The following is a 25,212-nucleotide window of genomic DNA, read 5'->3' as shown; positions in this document are numbered from 1 at the left end:
AACGACAAGAAGAGAATCGCCATACACAAGTAGTCGCTTGATCCCTAGTGATATCGCCAAACGAAGCCCGTGAAGCAAGGCTTCATACTCGGCTTCATTGTTGGATACCGCCCACAGGATCTGAAGGACATACTTCAATTGTTCCCCTTGTAGAGAAATAAGCAGAACACCAGCACCGCCGTCGTCGAGCTTGAGGGACCCATCAAAGTACATGGTCCAGTGCTCTGGCTTGTCGACTGGAGTTGGGACTTGATTCTCCCTCCATTCAGCCATGAGATCAACTAGAGCTTGTGACTTGATTGCAGTGCGTGGCTTGAAGTCGATTGACAAAGCCCCTAGTTCCACTGCCCACTTGGATATACGCCCCGTGGCATCTTGATTATGAAAAATATCCGCCAACGGGAAATCTATAATCACAGTGATCTTGTACTCGTCAAAGTAATGGCGTAGCTTTCTTGATGTGATTAAGATTGCATATAAAAGCTTTTGAACCTCTGGATACCGTACCTTGGATTCGGAGAGGACCTCGCTGACGAAGTAGACAGGCCTCTGCACTCCAAACTCATGGCCTTCCTCGCCTCACTCGACTATGATAGCACTGCTGACAACATGAGTTGTTGCCGCGATGTAGAGTAGTAGATCCTCCCCTGGCAATGGTGCTGTCAGGATCGGAGGTGACTGAAGGTGATGTTTCAGATCCTGCAGGGCCCGCTCAGCCTACTCCGTCCATTGGAACTTATCTTGGCGTTTCAGGAGCTTGAAAAAGGGTAGTCCTCTCTCCCCGAGTCAGGAGATGAACCTGTTCAGGGCCGCCATACAACCTGTTACCTTCTGCACATCCTTGATTGTGGACAGAGCCTCCATATCAGTGATGGCCATGATCTTTACAGGGTTGGCTTCGATGCCCTGGTTGCTAACGATGAACCCGAGAAATTTCCCTGAAGGCACTCCAAAAACGCACTTAGTAGGATTGAGTTTCCACCGAAATCTACGCAGACTGCCAAATGTTTCCTCCAAATCTGCAATCAAGTCGCTGGACTCCCTGGTCTTGATGACCACGTCGTCCACATAGGCTTCAACATTCTGGTGCAGCTGATCCGCGAAGCACATCTGGATCGCACGCTGATAGGTTGCTCCTGCATTCTTCAACCCGAAGGACATGGTTTTGTAGGCATATGTCCCATGCGGGGTGATGAATGCGGTCTTGATAACCTGAGTAACAATCAAGAAAACAAAGAAGGGCACAACCAGCCGTCGAATCGACAACTTGGTCAATGCACGGCAGCCCAAAATGGTCCTTTGGGCAGTGCTTGTTGAGATCAGTGTAGTCGACACACATTCTCCATTCATTGTTCTTTTTCTTTACAAGAACGGGATTCGCTACCCACTCTGGATGGATTACTTCTTTAATGAATCCAGCCGCGAGAAGTTTAGCTATCTCCCGTTTGATGGCCTCACGCTTATCGTGAGCAAACCTTCGCAGGCGTTGCTTTTTCGGCGTAGCCTTTGGGTGTACATTTAAAGCATGCTCGATCAACTCCCTGGGCACCCCTGGCATATCCGCTGGTTTCCACGTGAATATGTCCCGATTAGCCCGAAGGAAGCTGACGAGCGCGAGCTCCTATTTGTCACCTAAGCCCGCGCCGATGACAGCGGTCTTAGATGAATCTCCCTCCTGGAGCTGGATCGTCTTGAGGGCCACGTCATCAATCGACTGGATGCTCGACTTGCTGGCCTTCTTGGAGGGAATCTCCAGCCCAGACTGGGAAAGCTGCTGCGCGGCCGCGAGTACTTCTCCCGAAGCATCTGGCACGCGAGTAGTCGAAGCATACTGGATCACCTCCTGATTGCAGTCGTACGACTTCTTCAAGTCACCACGGAGAGTGAGTACTCCACTGAGTCCTGGCATCTTGAGAAGCAGATAAACGTAATGCGGCACTACCATGTACTTGGCGAGTACCGGGCGACCCAGTATTGCATGGTAAGAAGATTCGAAGTTAGCCATTTCGAACTTGATAAACTCAGTACGATAGTTTTCCCGCGTGCCGAAGGTGACTGGGAGGACTACCGTACCAAGCGGGTGTGCCGCGTTACCTGGGACGATACCGTAGAAGGGGGACTTGCTGGGAACCAGCATGTTCTTGAAATCCAGGCCCATCTTCCTCAAAGTGCTGACGAAGATGAGGTTGAGCCCGCTCCCGCCATCGATGAGGACCTTGGTAAGCTTGACCTCTGCCACTACGGGATCAAGGACCAAGGGGAACTTTCTGGGTTCCGAAAAGCTCATCCATTGGTCATCACGGGAGAACGAGATGGGGACCTCCGACCAACGAAGCGGTCGTGGTACCGCCAGCTTGACGGACATGATCTCCCGGAGGAGCAGCTTCTGGTCCCGCCCGGAGCTAAAATCCTCGTCTCCCCCGAAGATGACGTTGACAACCTTCGAAGCATCCTAGAACTTCGGGTTGCGCCCTTGGTCGTCGTGGTCATCATCCTCAGGTTCTTTGTCCGCAGGCTTCTTGTTCTTCTTACCACCACCGGAGTTGCTGAACGTCCTCCGAAGGTGGTAGCAGTCAATGGCGGCGTGGTTGGCACCTGGATGCCATGGGCACTTTTTCTGCAGGAGCTTCTCGAACTCCTCTTGCGTTGTCGACTTCTTGCCCTGTGAAGGACGATCGATAGCCACGATGATATCATCTGGCTTTCGTTTCCGGGGCGGACCCGAAAAGTCCCGCTGGCCTTTGTCATTGCGGTTGTCGTTTGGGCGCCTCAGATTGCTATCTTCCTGTTCGGACCAATCGTGCATCATATCATGAAGGCCCGCAACAGTCTTCGGCCTGTTCCGCCCAAAATCTCTGTAGATGCCTGGGTCGGTGATGCCGTTGTAGAAACAGTCGATGATGTCGTCCTCCAAAATGTTCGCGATGGTGGCGCGGACGTCGAAGAAGCAACGAGTGTAGGACCGCAGGAGCTCATTACGTTCCTGTTTACATTGGGTAAGATCATGACGAGTACCTGCACGAGCGATCGCTCCCTGGAAGTTGTCGATGAAGACCTTCTTGAGTTGCTCCCAGGAGTCGATGGAGTTGTTGCTGAGGCTTTCCAACCACGTGAGCGGCCAGTGTCCAAAGCCATCGGGAAGTAGACGAGTTTGGTGATATTGGAACCCCCTGCGACCTCAATGGCCGTGGAGTAGCAACGGAGCCACTGCCGAGGAGCTTGCTTGCGGTCGTACTTGGTGATGCCGATCGGTTTGAAGCCCTCTGGGTACTTGTAGCTACTGAAACATGCAGAGAAAGCTGGGAACCGGTTGCTACAATCAGTACCTTCGGTTTCGAATTCTTCGCGGACCTTGCGCCTGGAGGAGATCACGGTCCGTGCGTCACGACCTTCATTGATGTGCTGGCGGAGGTCTTCTGGAGGAAGTCGATGATTGGCCTGTCGCGGGTGACCCCCTTGCGGTGGCTGCTGCCTCCTGCCAGGGGCTTGGCTCCTGCGAGCGTTGTCGTTGCTGAGATGGTGTCGAGGACAGCCTCTAGTCGTTCGGCTGTGAGCCTGACTCCGACTCTCACCCACGCGCTCCTCCCTGATGGTGGATGCCGGGTTGTGCTGATCCAGCTGGATTCAGGCCCTCTGCGCATAAAGGAGTGCTTGACGCATATCCGGATCATGACCGCACTCGAGAATGGCCATCACCCTGACGATGTTGGCCACCGGAGTCCTGAAACAACGTTTGCTTATGGCGGCGAACTCAGGGTCAAGCTTGCGATGCATAGATCGCCTACGCTCGTTGGCCCTCCTCCGCCGGATTGTGCGGGCCCTGTTCCTGGCCCTCCGCGCCTCACGATCGGCATCGTTCTCATCGCCGGCGTTGGCTATGATCTCATCTTCGGAGACCGCTTCAAAGTTGGCGATGGGAAGATCTCCATCGTCCTCGCCTTCTTCCGCCATTAGCACCTGGCGGGAGGAAAGCTCGTGAGAGCTCGCGTCGACTAGTTCAGTCGACCCCTCCGCCGCGGTAGCCAATGGCCTACCCTCTTGAAAGGGCAAGGGCTCGAGGTGAGCCACAAGTCGACCCTCTGCCTCGAGTAGATCGGAGAGCGCCATGCCCCTCCAATGCACAATGCGCCCCTCCGGCATGGAGGTGATCACCAGATCACCGGCGCCAAAACAACTCGAAGCCCCCCAACACGCGGTGGCTTCAGGCTTTCCGTCCTGGAGCAGAAAGTCCAGGTCCTTCTCTAGCATGGAGAGGGACCCAGTGACGTTGGCCTCCTAGAGAACAGGCTGGTTTGCATGAACCGAGTTGGGATCGGCTATGCAGATCCCTAGATTGGAACGAGTCCAACCCAGGGAAAGTTGCTGCAACACTGAAAGAAGTCAAGCCTGGAGCAGACTCCATCTCGATCCTTGTTGCAGAAGCACAAGTTGGCAAGTTGTCGAGATCGTCAACGAACTTGTCAAGGTCACTGCGGAGATCCGCAGCGGAAATCTTTGGCTTCATGTTGATGAGGAATCGCCAAAAATCGCCCACACCATCCGCGATGCAGACCCACGAGCCAAAAACGAATGTCGTGCCCTGAGAGGGAACTGAACTGGAGAATTTGAAAGTCGCCATCGAGCTCGCCGGTGGATCTTTGACGTGCACCCCTATCTGGCGCGCCAGCTGTCGGTGTTTAACCGGCTGTCCACCGAGGGATATACCCAAGGTGGTAAGTTTTGGGTGAGGAGACGCCGAGATCAGGAACTCGAAGGTGCAAGGAACACAAGGTTTATACAAGTTCGGGCCGCAAGGTGCATAATACTCTACGTCCTGTATGGTGGTTTGTATTCCTTTTGTGTAGAATGATCCAGAGTTCGTGTTTTTAGAGGGGTCCCTGTCCTCTCTTATATATTCGAGAGGCCAGGGTTACAAAGATACTAACCAACACCAGCCAGGGAATTATACCAGAACATATCCCGAGTAGATTCCCTCTGTATTGGTTAGCTCTATCTCCTATTTAAATGGGATAAATAAGAGATAAACGAGATAAATAAGAGATAAGACGGACTTAATCTCTTAAACTACGCTATGGACACAGTCCCGTGGCCCCGGGTCTGACACGTATGCCCAGGCCTTTCCCAAGCTCGATCCTCCGAGTGTTTCGCTCGGGTGATCGAGGGGAGCGGGTGTGCAGGTAGGTCTCTATTTCCGGCCGACGCTCGACACTGTTTCCCCAGGCGCCTTGGGCGACCATGGGGGGAGCGCCGGCCTGGGATGGTGGATGTGTTAGTGTTTCCACCGGCCGGGCCCTAAAATGGGAAGGAACTCCTCGTTCCTGCCCGCTGTCAAGCACGCCCACGAGGACTACCTGGGCCCCAAGAGGATTCGGCTTCCCCATGTTCCTCATCCCTATTTCGCTTTATAAGGAGGCTTGTCCTTCCTAGGGAATTCGCTATCCTTCCTATGAACTGGAGATGGGCAAGAGCTCCTCGCTGTCATTCGAGATAGCGAGGGAATTCGGTTAACGGCGGCGCCTGCCAAGCCATCCTTGAGGAAGGGGGTGCAGAAGAAGGCTTGGGAGGAAGATGCTCCTCCCACTCTTCCCGCACTTGTAGCAGTCCTCCTCAAGGCTCCCAGCGTTACCACCCTTGTGGTGGTAACAGGTTTTGTACTTTGTAAGGCCATGGACTGACTGTACTTTGTAATATTTATTTTCCAGGAATAAAGCGCATTTATTCTAGAGTGCATTGTATCTGCCACGCCCGACCGCATGTCCGTTCAGGGGCTGGAATTTTGTCGTCCTTCCCCAGTGGGAATACAGTTCCCCGACACGCCGTGGCCCTGCCATAAAGGAGGGTGGTTGGGTCAACGGCATCGTGTGTGTACGCGTGGAGGTGACCCCATCCGCGGTCTCCGCGACTAGAGGGGTTGAGCCGGGGTCACTTGCCTCGATGGCTCGAGTGACGGGCTCGGTGAGCTCCTAACGGTGGTGCCCGAGTAAAATTTTGGGCGTTCGAGTGGAATCCGGATCCATCGTTCGTGATGGGGTCAACATAGCCTGCAGGTGGCATTCCACTGCTCCACCACCCGCCTCTAGGAGGAAGAGAGTGGGAGAGACCAGACCTTTCCATCCTGTGACCGCGATGTCGAACTGGAGGCCATCGACCATGACCAAGGATCGGCTACAGGATTTCACGGAGAAGGGGCTGCTACCACAAAGGCGGTGGCGCACTGGAGCCGCAACTTGAAGCTGACAAGATCATGAGCTTCCTCGTGTTCCATGATTGCAGTCTTGGGTACCCAGTGCACCTGTTCCTGCTCGGGTTGCTGAACGAGTAGGGGGTGGAGCTGCAGCACCTCAACCCGAATGGGGTACTGCAGATCGTAGGCTTCATCACCTTATGCGAGGGTTTCCTCGGGTTAGATCCGCAGGTGAATCTTTTTAGGTCTTCTTCTACGGGCGAGCCCTGTCGACGAAGGGGGACCTAAAGCTCGGGCCGGTCGGGGGCTTCAGCCTACAAAAGAGGGCTCGCCGTTCGGGAGACTACACGGTGTACACTCCGGTGGACTCAAACCGGGGGTGGCATGAAGTGTGGTTGTACATTAGGAACCCGATGGGGAATCCATTCCTGTCGTTCACGGGGGCGTGCCCCGTTAGGGAGGACAGCTCAACATGGGGGCGCCTTGCTGCGGAGAAGGAGCATGTGGAGGTTCTCGAGAAGGCGCTGTGGAAGCGCGCGTCACAGAGGATGGCCTCGACGGGGTGTGGCTTTTCAGCACCATATTCTCCCGTCGAGTTGTCTCATTGGCCGTTAGGACGACCAAGATATGGGAGTACACTAGCCTGACAGATCCCGACCGTGTGTCGACAACGGCGATGCCCGACGATGAGGTGTGGTCGTGGCTCGATATGGTCCTCAAGGTGAGGAACCAGCGGGTCATCAGGGGTCTGCCAGCCTTCGGCGAGAAGCACCCACCGAATTTGATAAGTCCTCCTCTCTCCTTTTTCTTGCTGGTCTTCAGGTGTCCGACCGTCTCCTGACTTTGCCTTGCTTTTCCAGGGGCTCAATCATCCTAATCATGCTCTCACCTCCTGAAGTGCGTAGAAGGCGTGGCCAAGCAGGCCACCCATGTAGAGGCTTCCCGAGTGTGGAAGAGGAAGAAGGCCAAAAATGCTAAGAAGAGGACAAAGAAGGAAATGGAGATCGCGCATTGGGTCCAAATGGGGGAGGACCATGATGTCATGCAGGAAGAACTCCAGTCAAAGCCCTCAATTGACTCTGACGGTGAGGAAGAATCGAAGGAGGTGGAGTCGGAGTACGAGGATGACACTGTGTTCGTGATAGAACCCTGCTATGCCAGGGCGATGGGGACCATGAAGGGCCCCGGGGTGTCCTCCAGCGCCCCTAAGGCAAAAAGCGCACCGCCGATGGGGACGCAAAGCAGGAGGAGGAGGTGAAGTGGGCTCAAGTGGAGCAACACTCGAAAATGGCGAGCGCGGCCGACCCGCCTAGTGGTCCGGAGGAGGCCATACTAGTCTCCCTGACGGTGGGCTCCGGCCATGGAGTTCCGCAGGCTAGTCGGGGATCAGAAGACCGGTCCCTGCCTCGGCTGATGTGCCGCGGCTTGAGTCATGGCTGCCGCCGGGCATCCGGAGTTTTGGACTTCCCCCACTCGGTCGGGCTTCGAGGTAAAGGAATCGTCTTAGGGTTTTGACCCTGTTTCTAGATATTTTCGTTTATTTTGCCTTCCTTTGTAGTGCCTTGATGTCGACCGGCCTTCAGCCTGGTGCTAAGTTAGTGCCATGGAGGCCCAACCCGGCGTTATTTGCTCCGACCCATGGAGGGGGCCGGGGAATGGCTTCCACGAGCAGGCCATTGGTGATGACGGCGATGCCTCTTCCATCGAGCGTGGGAAGGGAGAAAGAGGGTGAGGCCCCCATGTCCCCAGGCGAAAGGGCGTTCGGTTCACTCGCATGGCCCGAGCTGGAGGAGGATGAGGGAGCCACCCTGGCGCCTGCGGACATGGAGACCAAGTTCGAGCTGCTCGCTAAGCCTGAGGAGGCCCGGGCTCGGGGGGACGAACACCTCGACCAGGTGGGCGATCCTCCAGAGCCGGAGGTGTCGTTGGAGGGCAATCTGGAGCGGGCGATGGTCCTAGCCTCCAGGCCGCCCGAGTCTGAGAGCTGGCCGGTCTGGGAGTGGGTTCAGCCCGACCCTAGTAAGCTAGGCTCGGCTCGGTTCATCCTATGCGACCGGCAGGAGAAGGAGCTTTAGGGCCATCTCAAGCAAAGCAGAGTATCGGCCTGCAACGACCTCACTGCCGTGAAGGATGAGCTAGTAAATTTGGCAATCACACAGGAGGATTGCATTTTGGCCCATCGTGCAGAAAAGAAGAGGAAAGCTCCAGTTGGACCCTCGAGTGCTGAGCCACCGTGGTATTGTTTAGTGCAGAATGTAGCACCTAAAGCTCTTCAGAATGCCCCTCACTCAGACAGGGCATTGGTTTATTAGGCTGTCACACCCGATTTATAAGAACATAAATCGAGCAATCATATATGCGCCAGGATCAAGTCACGCATATATACAACAGATCATCAAGATATCACAACACATGTCACGAATAAATGCGTATAAATTATAAAATGATTGTCTTTATTACAACTGAATCAAGGATGAGTTCAAGGAATGCGGAAGCGTAAAATAAATACATGAAGAGTAGGGCGCCACAGGGACGTCGACTGGGAGACAAACACCTAGAAGTCGTCGAAGCCGCTGACGTAATCCTCCACGTTACCGGGCACTGAGCAGCAGTCGAAGATATCCAAAATAGAACAGAAGAGTAGAGAGGCAAGTGTAAGTACAAACTAGTACTCAACAAGTATAACACAAACTATGAGGCTCTAAGGTTAGCTGACTCAACTGCATTAGCTTTTAGTCTTGGCAAATTTTATTAAAACTATTTACTATAAGTGGATGAATTACCATGAACCCAAGTTGCATAAGAAATTAATCAATGTTAATTAAGAACTACTGAGAACCATCCAAACCAAAACCACCCGGGGAATCTCCCTAATCAAAGGTTGATAACCCCACTAATCAAAAGGAGGATCTGGGCCGCTCATGACTGTGAGCACAGCTGATATATCAGTTTTACACTCTCGAGAGGTTGCACAACTTTACCCACAAGTTGTGAACTACGCTAGTTGTTCATCACACTTCCTTAGGTGAGATGGCTACCAAGTACACTACGAGACCATTACAAAGGATCACGTTGGTAAGGTATAACCGCTAAGGATTCTGGATCAGCTACGATGGGGCCCACCTCCGGGGGTACAAGACACACAGCACAGACCAAGCCGGAGGAGCAGGGACCATTGAAGCTTACCACCCCTCTTGCCCATGCAGGTAAGTTACTCCCGAACCAACACGACCTAATTAGTAAGTCAAGATCGTCCCATTCCAGTCTTGTGGTTGCGCGGTTGTCCCAGGTTGTCACTCTATGAATTGGTCCTTATGGAGAGTGGCCAACCAAGCACTAAGCACCGTGCTGGCCCCCTAAACCAAGTTTCTAACAAAACATCTTTTACGGAGACGTGAGCCACTCAAGCACACAGCACAAAGGGCCACTCTCGGGATTAAGTTGCATGAGACCATTAATCAAATTTAATCAAAAAGGACCAAGTGTGTTATAGCGCAGCAACCTAGCACCACTAACCAAAATGCAACCCAAAGGATATATATATAAAGGATATAAAGTGGCTAGGAAAGTCCTTATAGGCACACAGTATTAAAATGCAGTATGAAATTGTATTTAAAAGTGATAGGATGTTCATGCTATACTTACCTTCCTCAAAGTTCTCCTGCTGCTGCTCAAAAGCTTCCGAAGAAGGTGGCTCTTGGTACTCGTCCAAAGGCTCCGCGTCTACTCATGATCAACAAGCATGGTCCAAACATACACACATGCACAAACAATAGAAAAGTATAAGAAACAGTACAACATTACATAGAAACAGCTAACAAAACTATTCTAAAGCTATTCTACACGTTACAACGATCGCGTGGATATGAAGAACACCTAAAACGGAGCTAAAACGCGAAAACTACGCTTAAAACAAGGTCCAGGGACCTATTTGCGAGAAAAAACAAAACTTCCAGGGGGGTTCTGTGCGAAAACCAGGAACCTAAACGTAATCAAAGCATAGACTCGGGGTCTAACGCGCTAAAGCTCATGGCAAGGACGGCGGGCACTAAAACCTGAAAGCGCAGGGGTCTAAACGAATAAAACTGGACTTAACTGCAAATACTTTTGAACTACACGGGAGCGCGGGTTGATCCCCGGAAAACCTGAGGGCTCTTTAGCAAAAGAAGCGGGCTGAAGCGGTATCTTCTGTTCTGGGCCCTTGGATCGTCATCTAACGGCTCGGATTAGATCTGTTACGCGAAGGGGTACGCGCACCTAACAGCCGTTGGATCTTGATCCGACGCTCGTGACTCTCACTTCCCTTGGATCTAATACGGTGCGCTGGATCGACAACGGACGGCTCCGATTTAAAACCCCGGGTGAACTGGTACGCGTGGACTCCGTCCGTTGGATTCAGATCCCATGGTTCAAATCTATCCCAACCGTGATCTAATCCTATGCGTTGAATACAGATCGGGTGGCTGGGGTTCACAGGAGCACGGCCGGTGGCGGAATGGTCACCGGAGCTCGTCTCCGCGGTGGCGCATCACCGGCGTAGGCCGATCTTGGCCGTCCGGGCTCCATCTGAGATGAGGTCAAGCCCTGAAGGTTGCTGGCGGCATGTGTAATCCACCTGGGCAGTTGTGGTGGAGGATTTGGACATGATTGGGGCAGAACGACGGTGAGGGCAGCTCGGGGTGATGGCGCAACGATGGCGCGCGCGTTCCGGCCTCGGGTGCAGTCTACGGCCTACGACAACCGGCGCAAAAGGAGCAGGGGGTGGAAGAGGTGCTCACCAAGGGGTTGTAGAGGCCGGGGCTGTGGCGGAAGGGGAGAACGACGGCGACCAGCGACGGAAGGCTCGGGCTCTCGCGGGGGCAGGTGATGCCGAGGGTCTCCGGGCCCCTGGTCACCGGGGATCGATGCGCGGAGGTCCTGTGAAGGGGATGGGGAGGTCAGCACGGCCTGAGAAGCACGGGTGGCCGGCAATTGCTCGGAGGCGGGCTCACCGACGGCGACGGCTCGGGTTCAATTCTGGCGAGCACAGGGATGAAGGACGCGAGCACAGCTCGGAGGTCGACCCTGGCACTTGGGCGGAGCTCCTGCGGAGGTCTCAGGCGGCGGGGCTGCAGTGGTTCGGCGTGCCCGCGGCGGCGGGCTCGGCTCCAAGTAGAGGCAAGGCGGCGGCCGCGATTAGGACTTTGGGGCGGCGCTGTTGGGATGAGATGGATCCAAGGGATGGCGTAGGGGGATAAGAAGGGCAGGGCCAGGGATCTCGGGGATGGTTGTGGCGGAGGAGATCCGGAGCTCACGGCCGTGCACCGGCGCGGCCGTTGCGGGAACGGAGTTGCGGGAGGAGGGGGTGACAGGTGGGGCCGGCCTGGCAGAGGGAGAAGGGAGGAGAGGGCGCTCGGGCGGGGAGTAGAGGGGAACGGGCTGGGCGGCCGTGCGCGGCCCACGCGGGGAGAGGGAAAGGAGAGAAGGGTAATGGGCTGCCGGGCTGCGGAGGAAAAGAGAGAGGGAGAAAAGGGGTGGGCCGGCGTGGCCCATGCGGGAGTGAGGAGGGGAAAGGGGGCCCGAGAGAGAGAGAGGGAGCTGGGCTGCTGGGCTCTCTTTCCTTTACTTCCTCTTTTCTTTTTCTTCTCCACACTCAAACTATTCAAACAATCCATTTGAATTCAAATGAATTTGAATTCAAACTCTATACTCTCCACACAAATAAAACTAATGCTCCAGCATGAATGCACAAGCAAGTTGATCCTATCATTAATTTTATTTTCTTGTTTTATAAATTGCTTTAAATGCCACAAAAATTAGAGAAAAACCTGGAAATTTCATTTGAGCCAAAGTAAATTCCTTAAAATTTAAGGAAAATACCTTAGGGTGTTACAAACCTACCCCCCTTACAGGAATCTCGTCCCGAGATTCGAATAGGCTAGCCAGCAAAGAGATCGGGATATGTCTTCCTCAGCTCATCTTCTCGCTCCCAAGTAGCCTCATCCTCTGTGTGATGACTCCACTGAACCCGGCACATCTTGATCTTCTTGTTCCTAGTAACTCTCTCAGATGTCTCGAGAATCTTCACCGGATGCTCGATGTAAGTCAGATCCTCCTGCACATCCAACCCTTCTATCGGTGCTTGCTCTTCTGGCACTCTCAAGCTCTTCTTCAGTTGAGACACGTGGAACACATCGTGCACTCCTAAGAGACTGAGAGGCAACTCCAAACGATATGCTACCTCACCTTTCCGTTCCAACACCTTGAACGGGCCAATGTATCGAGGGGCTAGCTTCCCTCTCACATTAAACCTGCGGATTCCTCTCATCGGCGAGACCTTCAGGTACACATGATCACCCACTGCAAAGGTCAGATCTCGTCGACGAACATCCGCGTAGCTCTTCTGACGAGTCTGAGCGACCCTCAGATTTTCTCGCACCTGCTGTACCAGCTGTTCTGCCTCCTCAACAATATCCGAGCCAAATACCTGCCTCTCGCCAATCTGATCCCAGTACAGCGGAGTCCTGCACTTCCGACCATATAGGGCCTCGAAAGGAGACTTCTTCAGACTGGCCTGATAACTGTTGTTATACGAAAACTCTGCATACGGTAGGCACTTATCCCAGCTGGTACCGTACTGAATAGCGCAGGCTCGAAGCATATCCTCCAACACTTGGTTGGCCCTTTCTGTCTGCCCATCTGTCTGAGGATGATAAGCGGTACTGAAGCGCAGCTTCGTATCCAACAAATCATGCAACTGCTCCCAGAACCGTGAAGTGAACTGAGATCCTCGGTCAGATATGATCTTCTTAGGAAGACCATGCAGACATACAATCCTGGAGATGTACAACTCTGCGAGTCTAGCACCGGAGTAAGTAGTGTTCACCGGAATAAAGTGAGCAACCTTCATCAACCGATCCACTACTACCCATATGGAGTTGTACCCTTTCTGAGTACGAGGCAAGCCAATGATGAAATCCATGGTGATTTCCTCCCATTTCCACTCTGGAATCTTCAACGGCTGCAATAGACCTGCAGGTCTCTGATGCTCTGCCTTGACACGCTGACAAGTATCGGAGATAGCCACGTACTCCGCAACGGAACGCTTCATTCCATACCACCAGAATCGTTCCTTCAGGTCGTAATAGATCTTCGTACTACCTGGGTGGATAGAATATGCTGTATCATGAGCCTCACTCAAGATCAGCTTCCTGAGATCATTCACATCCGGCACACATATACGACCCTTGTACCACAAGGTACCCTGATCATCCTCTCTGAAATGAGGTGCTTTGCCAATCTTGATCAGGTCACGGATCTCCTGCAGCTTCTTATCATCCTTCTGATGCTGCCTGATCTCCGCCTCTAGAGTGGGTTCGGCCTCGAATGCTGCACCCGAGGTGTGATGCAGGAAACCCAGGCTCAACTGCTCAAACTCCTCACATAACTCCTGAGGCATCTGAAAAGCCATGGCCATGTTAACATAGCTCTTCCTGCTTAGAGCATCTGCCACAACATTAGCCTTGCCCGGGTGATAGTGAATCTCTAGGTCGTAATCCTTGACCAACTCTAGCCATCTTCTCTGTCGCATGTTCAGCTCACTCTGAGTGAAAATATACTTGAGGCTCTTGTGATCGGTGTAAATATCACACCTCTGCCCAAACAAGTAATGCCTTCATATCTTCAGAGCATGCACAACTGCAGGTAACTCCAGATCATGAGTGGGATAATTCAGCTCGTGCCGGCGCAGCTGCCGCGAAGCATAAGCTATCACTCTGCCTTCCTGCATTAGGACGCAACCAAGACCATCCCTCGAAGCATCACAGTACACTGTGAACCTCTTGCTCTGGTCTGTCAGAGTAAGGACTGGCGCCGTAGTCAACCTCTTCTTCAGCTCCTCGAAAGCCTTCTGACGCTCATCAGTCCAAGAGAAATCCACACCCTTCTCTAGCAAGGAAGTCAAGGGCTTCGCAATCTTGGAGAAATTCTCAATGAACCTCCGATAATAACCTGCTAAGCCCAGAAAGGAGCGGACTTCCTTCACTGTCTGCGGTACAACCCAGTCAAGCACATCCCTCACCTTCCCGGGGTCCACAGCAATACCTCCCTTGGAGATAACATGACCGAGGAATGGAACCTCGTCAATCCAGAACTCGCACTTGCTGAGCTTGGCATACAGCTTGTGCTCTCTGAGCCTCTGCAACACAAGCCTCAGATGTTTCTCATGCTCTGCTTCTGACTTGGAATATATCAGGATATCATCAATGAATATCACCACAAAGGTGTCCAGATAATCCATGAAAACCTTGTTCATCAGATGCATGAAGAAAGCCGGAGCATTGGTCAAGCCAAAGGACATGACCGTATACTCATATAGCCCATACTTGCAGGTGAATGCCGTCTTCGGAATATCCTCAGAACGAATCTTCAGCTGATGATAACCCGAACGCAGATCAATCTTCGAGAATACACAAGCACCCTGAATCTGATCAAAAAGATCCTCGATGCGAGGCAATGGATGCTTGTTCTTGATAGTGACTGCATTCAGATCCCGATAATCGACGCACATTCTCTTCGCGCCATCCTTTTTCTCTACAAGCAATACAGGGAAAGCCTAAGGAGAGAAACTGCAACGGATATAGCCCTTGGCTAGCTACTCGTCGATGGTCTTCTTGACTTCCTCATGCTCAACAGGTGCCATACGATAGGGCCGCTTAGCAATAGGAGCTGTGCCAGGCAAGAGATCAATAGAAAACTCAATGTCGCGATCAGGCGGCATACCTGACAAATCATCCGGAAAGACATCCGGGAATTCAGACACCACGCGAATACCATCCGTGGGTCTAGCCTCCATCTGATGAAGAAATCCAGAAGGCTCTGAGGCACCCACCGTAACCTCCTGACCATCCGATGCTGACAGAAGAACTGTCCTCTGAGCACAATCTATCCGGACTCCCCACTTAGCAAGAGTCTCCATCCCGAGGATCACATCAATACCCTTGGTGTCTAGCACCATCAGATTTGCACTGAAATCTACCCCCCTTATGACAATACTGACTCTGGGACAGAAGATATGAGACCTCAACTACCCTCCTGGTGAAGACACTAACATGCCCCTCTTTAACGTGCTAGTATGAATACCATGATGCTCAACAAAAGACTGGGTGATGAAAGAATGCGTAGCACCAGTATCGAAAAGCACTGTAGCAGGGTGGGTATCGACCATGAACGTACTAATAACCACGTTGGGAGCCTCGGCCGCTAACTCGGCCGTCACGTGGTTCACCCTGCCCTGAGCTAGGGCCTTGGGTGGTGCTGCACGCCCCTGCTGTCCTGCCTGCGCCTTCCGAGGGCAGACGTTGGCGTAGTGCCCTGGCTCGCCGCAATGGAAGCACACTCGTGGAAGTGCTGCGGCCTGCTGCCCAGGAGGAGGAGTGGGCACTCCCTGCCGCGGAGCTGGTGGAGCCGGAGGCGCTGGAAGCCTCTGACCCTATCCTGCCTGCTGCGGAGGACGAGGAGGAAGCTGCTGCCGCTACTGGTACTGCTGGGGCGGCCTCTGCTGCTGCTGCTGCGGATGCTAATAGCGGGGACGAGTGTTGCTGCCCGAAGAGGATGGAGCCATCTTCCTCTTCTTATCCTCAATCTCCCGGCGCTTACGCTCGGTGTTGAGGGCAGCATCAACCAGTTGGTTGAAGTTGTCGAAGTGGTGGTTCAGCAGCGCATACTGGATGTGATCATCCAGTCCCTCCTTGAAATACTCCTGCTTGTCGCTATCAATGGCGATGTCAGCAGGGGCATAGCGGGCCAGCTGAAGGAAATGGTCACAGTGCTCCGTCACCGTCATAGATCCCTGAAACAAAGAACACAGATAACAAGGACAGAAATCGCTCAATGCGTCAGAGTTACGGAAGAGATCAAGGATAGATCGAAGCTCAAAAGAAATTGCAGATAACTCTATTCAAATTTTACCTACTTAAGGGCACGGAACTCCTTCTGCTTCATCTTCATAATCCCCTCGGGAATGTGGTGGTTCCTGAAGCGCTCACGGAACTGGACCCAGGTGAGAGCATCACGGTCCTGAGCCAGGTAGGACTCCCACCAGTCGAGAGCGGAGCCTCGCAGCTGCCCTGCTGCATACAGAACCCTCTCCCGGTCATCGCACTGCGCAACAACCAACTGGCGCTCCACCGAACGAAACCAGTCATCCGCCTGGAGTGGATTCGTGGCATGAGAGAAGGTCGGAGGATGACCTCTCAGGAAATCCGCACGCCGATCACGGGGCTGAGGTGGCGGTGGAGGTGGGGGCTGGGCATGGATCTGCTGCAGAGCCTGAACGGTGTTGTTCAGGGTCGCCATCATCTGCATCTGGAGCTGGAAGAACTGCTCCGGGGTCAGTGGTGGCGGCATCGGCAGTGGCTGTCCAGTACTCTGGTTGTTCTGCTCCTGCTGGTCAGAACTGGAACCGGTACGCCTGGTGTTCACCATCTGATTGCAACAACCGAAATTTTTATGAGAACAAGATATGGTGCAGCTGCGGAAATGAAACTTCGGAAGGATATTACAGAGAGAGAGGAATATAAGTTTTACCCCCAACGTTCTAATTCAATTTTATTATTTAGTTCAAGTTGTGTTAAGGTCGATTTGCTTGAACAAGTTTATCCACTAGACTATGCAATCAACCAAAAATCCAAATCAAACATTTGCACAATAACAAACGTTCAATATTCACAACTTAGTCGAGTTTATCACACCACTCGACTAACACACTCGTTCTAGCGTATATTTTTTTTATCGGGACAACCTAAACTTTTAACTTATAAGATTAGGCGACTCAGGCCAACGTCTACGGAAAACTCAAGCTATTTCTCAGAAAGGACAGGAGAGATAGCAAATCAAGGACTTGAGACTCAAGGAATAGAAGAAAAAAATGAATGTTTGGGTTTTACGGAAGCAGAGCAAGCGAAAAGAAGTCCTAAACTCGACCAGTTCTATCTAGGCTTCGTCCTACAGTCGACACGGCTCTGATACCAATCTGTCACACCCGATTTATAAGAACATAAATCGAGCAATCATATATGCGCCAGGATCAAGTCACGCATATATACAACAGATTATCAAGATATCACAACACATGTCACGAATAAATGCGTATAAATTATAAAATGATTGTCTTTATTACAACTGAATCAAGGATCAGTTCAAGGAATGCGGAAGCGTAAAATAAATACATGAAGAGTAGGGCGCCACAGGGACGTCGACTGGGAGACAAACACCTAGAAGTCGTCGAAGCCGCTGACGTAATCCTCCACGTTACCGGGCACTGAGCAGCAGTCGAAGATATCCGAAATAGAACAGAAGAGTAGAGAGGCAAGTGTGAGTACAAACTAGTACTCAACAAGTATAACACAAACTATGAGGCTCTAAGGTTAGCTGACTCAACTGCATTAGCTTTTAGTCTTGACAAATTTTATTGAAACTATTTACTATAAGTGGATGAATTACCATGAACCCAAGTTGCATAAGAAATTAATCAATGTTAATTAAGAACTACTGAGAACCATCCAAACCAAAACCACCCGGGGAATCTCCCTAATCAAAGGTTGATAACCCCACTAATCAAAAGGAGGATCTGGGCCGCTCATGACTGTGAGCACAGCTGATATATCAGTTTTACACTCTCGAGAGGTTGCACAACTTTACCCACAAGTCGTGAACTACGCTAGTTGTTCATCACACTTCCTTAGGTGAGATGGCTAGCAAGCACACTACGAGACCGTTACAAAGGATCACGTTGGTAAGGTATAACCGCTAAGGATTCTGGATCAGCTACGATGGGGCCCACCTCCGGGGGTACAAGACACACAGCACAGACCAAGCCGGAGGAGCAAGGACCATTGAAGCTTACCACCCCTCTTGCCCATGCAGGTAAGTTACTCCCGAACCAACACGACCTAATTAGTAAGTCAAGACCGTCCCATTCCAGTCTTGTGGTTGCGCGGTTGTCCCAGGTTGTCGCTCTATGAACCGGTCCTTATGGAGAGTGGTCAACCAAGCACTAAGCACCGTGCTGGCCCCCTAAACCAAGTTTCTAACAAAACATCTTTTACGGAGACGTGAGCCACTCAAGCACACAGCACAGAGGGCCACTCTCGGGATTAAGTTGCATAAGACCATTAATCAAATTTAATTAAAAAGGACCAAGTGTGTTATAGCGCAGCAACCTAGCACCACTAACCAAAATGCAACCCAAAGGATATATATAAAGGATATAAAGTGGCTAGGAAAGTCCTTATAGGCACACAGTATTAAAATGCAGTATGAAATTGTATTTAAAAGTGATAGGATGTTCATGCTATACTTGCCTTCCTCAAAGTTCTCCTGCTGCTGCTCAAAAGCTTCCGAAGATGGTGGCTCTTGGTACTCGTCCAAAGGCTCCGCGTCTACTCATGATCAACAAGCATGGTCCAAACATACACACATGCACAAACAATAGAAAAGTATAAGAAACAGTACAACATTACATAGAAATAGCACAAAAAACTATTCTAAAGCTATTCTACACGTTACAACGATCGCGTGGATATGAAGAACACCTAAAACGGAGCTAAAACGCGAAAACTACGCTTAAAACAAGGTCCAGGGACCTATTTGCGAGAAAAACAGAACTTCCAGGGGGGTTCTGTGCGAAAACCAGGGACCTAAATGTAATTAAAGCGTAGACTCGGGGTCTAACGCGCTAAAGCTCATGGCAAGGACGGCGGGCACTAAAACCTGAAAGCGCAGGGGTCTAAACGAATAAAACTGGACTTAACTGCAAATACTTTTGAACTACACGGGAGCGCGGGTTGATCCCCGGAAAACCCGAGGGCTCTTTAGCAAAAGAAGCGGGCTGAAGCGGTATCTTCTGTTCTGGGCCCTTGGATCGTCATCTAACGGCTCAGATTAGATCTGTTACGCGAAGGGGTACGCGCACCTAACAGCCGTTAGATCTTGGTCCGACGCTCCTGACTCTCACTTCCCTTGGATCTAATACGGTGCGCTGGATCGACAACGGACGGCTCCGATTTAAAACCCTAGGCGAACCGGTACGCGTGGACTCCGTCCGTTGGATTCAGATCCCGTGGCTCAGATCTATCCCAACCGTGATCTAATCCTACGTGTTGAATACAGATCGGGTGGCTGGGGTTCACAGGAGCACGGCCGGTGGCGGAATGGTCACCGGAGCTCATCTCCGCGGCAGCGCATCACCGGCGTAGGCCGATCTTGGCCGTCTGGGCTCCATCTGAGACGAGGTCAAGCCCTGAAGGTTGCTGGCGGCATGTGTAATCCACCTGGGCAGTTGTGGTGGAGGATTTGGGCATGACTGGGGCAGAACGACGGCGAGGGCGGCTCAGGGTGACGGCGCAACGACAGCGCGCGCGTTCCGGCCTCGGGTGCGGTCTACGGCCTACGACAACCGGCGCAAAAGGAGCAGGGGGTGGAAGAGGTGCTCACCAAGGGGTTGTAGAGGCCGGGGCTGTGGCGGAAGGGGAGAACGACGGCAGCCGGCGACGGAAGGCTCGGGCTCTCGCGGGGGCAGGTGATGCCGGGGGTCTCCAGGCTCCTGGTCACCGTGGATTGATGCGGGGAGGTCCTGTGAAGGGGATGGGGAGGTCAGCACGGCCTGAGAAGCACGGGTGGCCGGCAATTTGTCACACCTGATTTATAAGAACATAAATCGAGCAATCATATATGCGCCAGGATCAAGTCACGCATATATACAACAGATTATCAAGATATCACAGCACATGTCACGAATAAAAGCGTATAAATTATAAAATGAATATCTTTATTACAACTGAATCAAGAATCAGTTCAAGGAATGCGGAAGCGTAAAATGAATACATGAAGAGCTGGGCGCCACAGGGACGTCGACTGGGAGACAAACGCCTAGAAGTCGTCGAAGCCACTGACGTAGTCCTCCACGTTGCCGGGCACTGAGCAGCAGTCGAAGATATCCGAGAGAATAGGGGAGTAGAGAGACAAGTGTGAGTACAAACTAGTACTCAACAAGTATAACACAAACTATGAGGCTCTAGGCTAGCTGACTCAACTGCATTAACTTTTAGTCTTGGCAAATTTTATTAAAGCTAATTACTACAAGTGGATGAATTACCATAACCCAATTGCATAAGAATTTTAATCAATATTAACTAAGAACTACTGAGAACCGACCAAACCACAACCACCCGGGGAATCTCCCTAATCAAAGGTTGATAAACCCACTAATCAAAAGGAGGATCTGGGCCGCTCATGACTGTGAGCACAGCTGATATATCAGTTTTACACTCTCGAGAGGTTGCACAACTTTACCCACAAGTCGTGAGCTACGCTAGTTGTTCATCACACTTCCTTAGGTGAGATGGCTAGCAAGCACACTATGAGACCGTTACAAAGGATCACATTGGTAAGGTGTAACCGCTAAGGATTCTGGATCAGCGACGATGGGGCCCACCTCCGGGGGTACAAGACACACAGCACAGACCAAGCCGGAGGAGCAGGGACCATTGAAGCTTACCACCCCTCTTGCCCACGCAGGTAAGTTACTCCCGAACCAACACGACCTAATTAGTAAGTCAAGACCGTCCCATTCCAGTCTTGTGGTTGCGCGGTTGTCCCAGGTTGTCGCTCTATGAACTGGTCCTTATGGAGAGTGGCCAACCAAGCACTAAGCACCGTGCTGGCCCCCTAAACCATGTTTCTATCAAAAACATCTTTTAGGGAGACGTGAGCCACTCAAGCACACAGCACAGAGGGCCACTCTCGGGATTAAGTTGCATAAGACCATTAATCAAATTTAATTAAAAAGGACCAAGTGTGTTATAGCGCAGCAACCTAGCACCACTAACCAAAATGCAACCCAAAGGATATATATATAAAGGATATAAAGTGGCTAGGAAAGTCCTTATAGGCACACAGTATTAAAATGCAGTATGAAATTGTATTTAAAAGTGATAGGATGTTCATGCTATACTTACCTTCCTCAAAGTTCTCCTGCTGCTGCTCAAAAGCTTCCGAAGAAGGTGGCTCTTGGTACTCGTCCAAAGGCTCCGCGTCTACTCATGATCAACAAGCATGGTCCAAACATACACACATGCACAAACAATAGAAAAGTATAAGAAACAGTACAACATTACATAGAAACAGCTAACAAAACTATTCTAAAGCTATTCTACACGTTACAACGATCGCGTGGATATGAAGAACACCTAAAACGGAGCTAAAACGCGAAAACTACGCTTAAAACAAGGTCCAGGGACCTATTTGCGAGAAAAAACACAACTTCCAGGGGGGTTCTGTGCGAAAACCAGGAACCTAAACGTAATTAAAGCATAGACTCAGGGTCTAACGCGCTAAAGCTCATGGCAAGGACGGCGGGCACTAAAACCTGAAAGCGCAGGGGTCTAAACGAATAAAACTGGACTTAACTGCAAATACTTTTGAACTACACGGGAGCGCGGGTTGATCCCCGGAAAACCCGAGGGCTCTTTAGCAAAAGAAGCGGGCTGAAGCGGTATCTTCTGTTCTGGGCCCTTGGATCGTCATCTAACGGCTCAGATTAGATCTGTTACGCGAAGGGGTACGCGCACCTAACAGCCGTTAGATCTTGATCCGACGCTCCTGACTCTCACTTCCCTTGGATCTAATACGGTGCGCTGGATCGACAACGGACGGCTCCGATTTAAAACCCCGGGCGAACCGGTACGCGTGGACTCCGTCCGTTGGATTCAGATCCCGTGGCTCAGATCTATCCCAACCGTGATCTAATCCTACGTGTTGAATACAGATCGGGTGGCTGGGGTTCACAGGAGCACGGCCGGTGGCGGAATGGTCACCGGAGCTCATCTCCGCGGCGGCGCATCGCCGGCGTAGGCCGATCTTGGCCGTCTGGGCTCCATCTGAGACGAGGTCAAGCCCTGAAGGTTGCTGGCGGCATGTGTAATCCACCTGGGCAGTTGTGGTGGAGGATTTGGGCATGACTGGGGCAGAACGACGGCGAGGGCGGCTCAGGGTGACGGCGCAACGACAGCGCGCGCGTTCCGGCCTCGGGTGCGGTCTACGGCCTACGACAACCGGCGCAAAAGGAGCAGGGGGTGGAAGAGGTGCTCACCAAGGGGTTGTAGAGGCCGGGGCTGTGGCGGAAGGGGAGAACGACGGCAGCCGGCGACGGAAGGCTCGGGCTCTCGCGGGGGCAGGTGATGCCGGGGGTCTCCAGGCTCCTGGTCACCGTGGATTGATGCGGGGAGGTCCTGTGAAGGGGATGGGGAGGTCAGCACGGCCTGAGAAGCACGGGTGGCCGGCAATTTGTCACACCTGATTTATAAGAACATAAATCGAGCAATCATATATGCGCCAGGATCAAGTCACGCATATATACAACAGATTATCAAGATATCACAGCACATGTCACGAATAAAAGCGTATAAATTATAAAATGAATATCTTTATTACAACTGAATCAAGAATCAGTTCAAGGAATGCGGAAGCGTAAAATGAATACATGAAGAGCTGGGCGCCACAGGGACGTCGACTGGGAGACAAACGCCTAGAAGTCGTCGAAGCCACTGACGTAGTCCTCCACGTTGCCGGGCACTGAGCAGCAGTCGAAGATATCCGAGAGAACAGGGGAGTAGAGAGACAAGTGTGAGTACAAACTAGTACTCAACAAGTATAACACAAACTATGAGGCTCTAGGCTAGCTGACTCAACTGCATTAACTTTTAGTCTTGGCAAATTTTATTAAAGCTAATTACTACAAGTGGATGAATTACCATAACCCAATTGCATAAGAATTTTAATCAATATTAACTAAGAACTACTGAGAACCGACCAAACCACAACCACCCGGGGAATCTCCCTAATCAAAGGTTGATAAACCCACTAATCAAAAGGAGGATCTGGGCCGCTCATGACTGTGAGCACAGCTGATATATCAGTTTTACACTCTCGAGAGGTTGCACAACTTTACCCACAAGTCGTGAGCTACGCTAGTTGTTCATCACACTTCCTTAGGTGAGATGGCTAGCAAGCACACTATGAGACCGTTACAAAGGATCACATTGGTAAGGTGTAACCGCTAAGGATTCTGGATCAGCGACGATGGGGCCCACCTCCGGGGGTACAAGACACACAGCACAGACCAAGCCGGAGGAGCAGGGACCATTGAAGCTTACCACCCCTCTTGCCCACGCAGGTAAGTTACTCCCGAACCAACACGACCTAATTAGTAAGTCAAGACCGTCCCATTCCAGTCTTGTGGTTGCGCGGTTGTCCCAGGTTGTCGCTCTATGAACCGGTCCTTATGGAGAGTGGCCAACCAAGCACTAAGCACCGTGCTGGCCCCCTAAACCATGTTTCTATCAAAAACATCTTTTAAGGAGACGTGAGCCACTCAAGCACACAGCACAGAGGGCCACTCTCGGGATTAAGTTGCATAAGACCATTAATCAAATTTAATTAAAAAGGACCAAGTGTGTTATAGCGCAGCAACCTAGCACAACTAAACATAATGCAACCCAAAGGATATATATATAGGATATAAAGTGGCTAGGAAAGTCCTTATAGGCATACAGTATTAAAATGCAGTATGAAATTGTATTTAAAGTGGTAGGATGTTCATGTTATACTTGCCTTCCTCGTACTCTCCCGTCTGCTGCTCGATCTGCTCGGAAGATGGCTGCTCCTGGTACTGGTCCAAAGGCTCCGCGTCTACTCACGATCATCAAGCATAGTCCACACATACACACATGCACGAATAATGGCAAACTATAAGAAAACAGTACACCAATACAATAAAACAGCACACAAAACTAGTCTAATGCTATTCTACTCGTTACTACGATCGCGTGGATATAAAGAACACCTAAAACGGAGCTAAGACGCGAAAACTACGCTTGAAACAAGATACAGGGACCTATCTGCGAGAAAAACAGAACTTCCAGGGGGTTCTGGGCAAAAACCGAGGGTCTAATCGTAAATAAAGGGTAGACACAGGGGCTAGCACGTGAAAACACGCGGCATGAACTGCGGGTATGAAAACTGGAAAGCTCAGGGGGTTAAAAGGGAGGAAAAGGACCTATTTGTAAATATTTACAGGCTACAGAAAGGATGGCGGGTTGATACATCAAAAGAATAGGGGCTCTTTAGCAAAACGGCTGGCCGAAGGGGTATGCTTTAATCTGGGCCGTTGGATCTAAAGCAGGCGGCTGAGATTAGATCTATTACCCGAAGGAGTACGCGCAAATCTCAGCCCTTGGATCGGGATCGGACGGTTGGGGAAGGATCTATGGTTGAAGCTCACGCGGTCCACCGGATTTGAAATGAGCGGCTGAGATCTAACGCCGATCGGGATCTAATCCAATCCGTCGGTTTGAAATCGTGCGGCGCGGGTCAGATACAGGTCTGGATCTAATCCAGACCGTTATCCTCGGATCGAACGGCTGAGAGTACTCCGGCGGCTCCAGCGGCGGCGGGACTACGGGCGCGGCGGAGAGCTCGCCGGCGCCACGCGATGGAGCGACTCCGCGGGCGATGGATGACGAGATCCGGTCGGGGAGAGAGAGGAGGACACAGGGAAACGATTTGAGGGGTTCGGGGGCGGCAATGCTGGCCGTAGCGGCCGAGCGACGGCGGCGAGCGGCTCGGGGACGCCGGCGAGCGCGCGCGGCTGCGGAGAGGCGAGACCGAGGGGAAAGGGAGGCGGGATAGGGTCCTTACCCCACCGGGGCAAACCCACGGTGCTTGGGCGACGGCGGAAGGCGGCGAGGAGCCGGCGCGGCGGCGATCCGAAGCTTGCGGCGACGGCGGTGCTCGGGGCTAGGGTTTGCGCGAATGGGGCACGACGGCGGCTTAGGGGAAACCCTAGAGAGGCGGCGGGGCTTTATAGGGCGGCCACGCGGCGTCCTGGTGAGCGGGCCCGAGGCGGAGGCGGACATGGCGGTGCGGTCGAGCTCGGACTCGAGCTCGAGTCCGGCTCGGTCGCGAGGAAAGGGATGCCCCTGACGGGTGGG

This window comes from Panicum hallii, chromosome 7, assembly GCF_002211085.1.
Source record: "Panicum hallii strain FIL2 chromosome 7, PHallii_v3.1, whole genome shotgun sequence".
In the NCBI taxonomy this organism is placed as follows: domain Eukaryota; kingdom Viridiplantae; phylum Streptophyta; class Magnoliopsida; order Poales; family Poaceae; genus Panicum; species Panicum hallii.
This window is presented reverse-complemented; position numbering follows the sequence as displayed.